Source organism: Tenrec ecaudatus, chromosome 8, assembly GCF_050624435.1.
Source record: "Tenrec ecaudatus isolate mTenEca1 chromosome 8, mTenEca1.hap1, whole genome shotgun sequence".
NCBI classification, from domain to species: domain Eukaryota; kingdom Metazoa; phylum Chordata; class Mammalia; order Afrosoricida; family Tenrecidae; genus Tenrec; species Tenrec ecaudatus.
The window spans coordinates 10,069,077-10,072,831 of NC_134537.1; the positions used below are offsets into that span (position 1 = coordinate 10,069,077).

The window sequence follows — 3,755 nt, forward strand, 5'->3', positions numbered from 1 at the left end:
TCTGTACCAGTGTACATCCTCTGGTCTAGCTGGATTTGTAAGGTAGAATTGGGATCATGATAGTGGGAGAGAGGAAGCATTAAAGAACTAGAAAAAGGTTTTAGGTTTCATCATTGCTATACTACACCCTGACTGGCTCATCTTCTCCCTGAGACCCTTATATAAGGGGATGTCTAGTTACCTACAGATGGGCTTTGGGTTCCCACTCTGCACTCTCCCTCTTACACAATGATATAATTTTCTTGTTCTTTGATGCCTGATACCTGATCCCATTGACACTTCATGATCACACAGGCTGGTGTGCTTCTTGCATGTAGTCATTGTTGCTTCTCAGCTAGATGGCTGCTTGTTTACTTTCAAGCCTTTAAGACTACAGATACTATATCGTTTGATAGCCGGGCACCATCAGCTTTCTTCACCACATTTGCTTATGCACCCACTTTGTCTTCAGCAATCATGTCGGGCAGATGAGCATCATGGGATGCCAGTTTAATAGAACAAAGTGTTTCTGCATTGAGGGCATATTTGAGTGGAGGCCCAAGGTCCACCTGCTACCTTATTACTAAACCTGTAAATATATGCACATAGATCTATTTCCCCATCATTATATATAAATATATTTACATATGTACATGCCTGTATTTAGACCTCTATAAGTTCCCTTTGCCTCCTATCTCTTTCCTCTATTTCCTTTTACTTTCTTCTTGTCCACTATCATGCTTAGCCTTCATTTGGGTTTCAGGAATTCCTCTCGGTTACATTGCCCTTGATCAAGCCCTACCAGGCCTCCTACTTCATCCTCACCATCGATATTGGATCACTTGTTGTTCCCTTGTCCCTGGGTTTGTTAACACCCACTTCAGTTCCTCTGCCTCCCCCTCTCCCATGTCCCTCTGGAACTGTCAGTCCCATTGTTTTCTCTTCCAAATTGTTTAGGGGGAGTAACTTTTATTGAGTTGCTGCTATGTCATCACAATAATTTTATGAAGCAGTTGTTTTCTTTTTTGTTAATACTAGTTTAGTTTTTAATAAGTCTTCAAATCATATGGTACATATTCTTGTTTCTTTAATTTTCCAAAAGGATTTTGGAAGTTAGTATTTTATGTAAAGCCAGTTTGTAAAGAAACAATTCCAAGACACTCATATATGTCTAAGAGAGAACTTTATATCAGTTATTTTCAAATGTACTCGGGGATGAAATGGACACTTGGAGGTGACATGATTTGCCCAGGGTCTTACAGTTAATGGAGCACAGCACCTGAATTTGAACTAAGCCCTGGGTGAACCCCGAGTTCACCCTGTTCCCATAACATGGGGCTGCTGTGGGCCTCTACTGTACTGAACTACCTACAAAGAAGGATTTTCTGAATTGCATGCGATAGCTGTCTCTATCCTTTAAAAGCTCCATGAGCAGAGAAAGGAAGTACTTTTATTTTGAATGCTTAGCATCTGTTCAGAGATTTATGGGGTAAATAGCATAGCGGCCAACTGTAATTTTGAAATATCACAGTTTTGAAAGGTTCTCCTGACCTAACTTAACAGAAATACGCCGTACCAAGTAAAGCTGAAGAAAGACCAGCATTAAAATGGTTTCAGTCAGTGTTTTGGATTTTGCTCTGTGATCCAAGCCAAGAGGTAGCATGGGTCAACTAAGGAGGCCAAGTTAACCATTAACTTGAGGGCAGAAAGTCAACAATAAGCACATTCTTTGCACAGCTCTGCCCATACTCTAGCAAATATTAACATATATGGGCTAGTATCTTTTCCTGTGGTCATGCAGGTGTGTTTGATACACCTGCAAAGTGCCCGTGAGGAAGCAATCATCCAATATTGGTTCCTTTGATGGCAGAGGCCCCAGACAGTGACTTATGTACGTCCCACAGCCAGTTAGAAGAGCTGGGTCCCTCTGTGATGGCTGGCTACCTGCATTCTGGTTGACACCGCCGCAGGGGGTGGCATGGCTGCTTCTCCTGAGGAGGCAGGGATGAGCTCGCTGCCCGCTAAGATGCGATGCTGCATCAGCTGCTGAAACGGAAGACAAATTCTCGCAGTCCTCGTTGATCTTCTACCTCTAGAACTTCCTCAGAACTTTCCTGCTTGCTTTTTTCTAGAAGCTGCATGCCACAGTGAAAAGGGCGTGGACTTGGAGCCAGATGGGTCTTAGTTCACGGCCGCTCCCTGCCAAGGGGCAGTTGAGTGACAGGCTAAGTTGCCATCTCTGCTTGCCCTCCACTTCCCCAATGGTAAGATGAAAATATCTCTCTTATTTGTATCACATATAACACAGCCACATAAATAACATGCACAACATGCATAGGAAACTAATGCATGAGAGGGGTGTTCAGTGCGCAGAAACCATAAGGTGTACATTATGTGTGTGAAGGTAAAATACTCCATTAAGGACTCTAAAGGATGCTGATTATACAGACAGTCATTGGCCAGAGCTGCCGGCCACCAAGTCAACTTCTCATGGCTGCGTGCCCACCCCGTGGAGTCTGGTTTCTGCCTCTTCCACAAAGAGCCTGGCGACTCTCAAGGATCAGCTTTTCCAGAATCTTCTCAAGGAAGAGCAGACCCCTTCCGAATAGGATGATGAGTGTTGAGGTGGGTGCTGTTGGCCTGCCTGTGATATCAGTAGCCGAATGAGGGACTTGGCCAATGAACTTGCTCCTGTGGATATCATGGAAGATAAAACTGTTGGGTGAAATGATGGATCTTCTTTTCCTTTGAACACCAGAAATGGTCTCTGATAAAGATGAGGATGTAACTGCAAACTCCAAATCGATTATTATCCCAGCCAGAGCCCGTAGGCGGGAGGGAGGACGTCGTCTTAACTGGGTCCAGTGCAACATTAGCATCTTCAAATGCATCATTCCCAGCATCGTACAGCACAGCCCAAGCTGCTCATGGCTTGCTGTTTCTAATCCAGAGGGTCTCCTTACCCATGTCCCTCAGAAGATAGGTGACTTCCCCAAGAACCATGTTATTGTTTGGGTTGCGATCTAGATTTGAGTTACCTAGTGGAGAAGAAGCAGGACGTCACTCCTTTCAGCTGTCATGAATGGGGTCCCTGGGGGACATGGAGACTCCAGTGTGCTGGTTTGCAGTAGCGTGAATATTGCTGGTGTCTCCCTGAAAATCCTGCACCCTGCTTAAGTGCTGATGGAGATATAGAACTGTGGGAAGAGGTCCACCAATAGGTGGTGGACAGTGCTTATGAGGCAATCAAACTGAAAGACTCTACTTCCTGGGCCATTGAGCTATCTGGGGCCAACTTGACAGAAAATAGAATGAAGAACCTTGGGGAGGTGCACACATTTTCCACCATGATGAAAGGACTCTGTGGATTTGAAGATGACTTCTTCTTCATTGTCCCATGCATCCTGAGATAGAATGGAATCTTGAAATGACACCGAATGCAGGAAGATCACAGGCCAGTGGGTGGAAAGTCTTGTGGATTCAGTGGTGGTAGAAGCATCTCAGCACTGACAGGGGTCTCCATGTGGATCTTCCAGCTCCCAGGGCTCTGGCTGCCATCAGCATAGCTCCATGGGGCCTGTTGTCTGCCATGTCTCACAGGGAGTGAGCTTGTGTTCCCTCCCCCCACCGCTCCAGCCAGCTATTTATCTCCTTAAGCTGTGACCTGATTGACAGGCTAAACTCCACCCCTTCACTTGTAAGTCTCACATTGACAACAGATTATGTAACTACCACACCTATCATGTATAATTCTAATTCTAAATTGGTTAGCATAA

At 45.0% G+C, this 3,755-nt stretch overlaps 1 pseudogene; it reads left to right on the forward strand.

Annotated features, from left to right (window-relative positions):
- Positions 1 to 1,774: 1,774 nt before the first annotated feature.
- On the forward strand, positions 1,775 to 3,410 carry LOC142454642 (L-lactate dehydrogenase A chain pseudogene; annotated as a pseudogene).
- Positions 3,411 to 3,755: the final 345 nt, after the last annotated feature.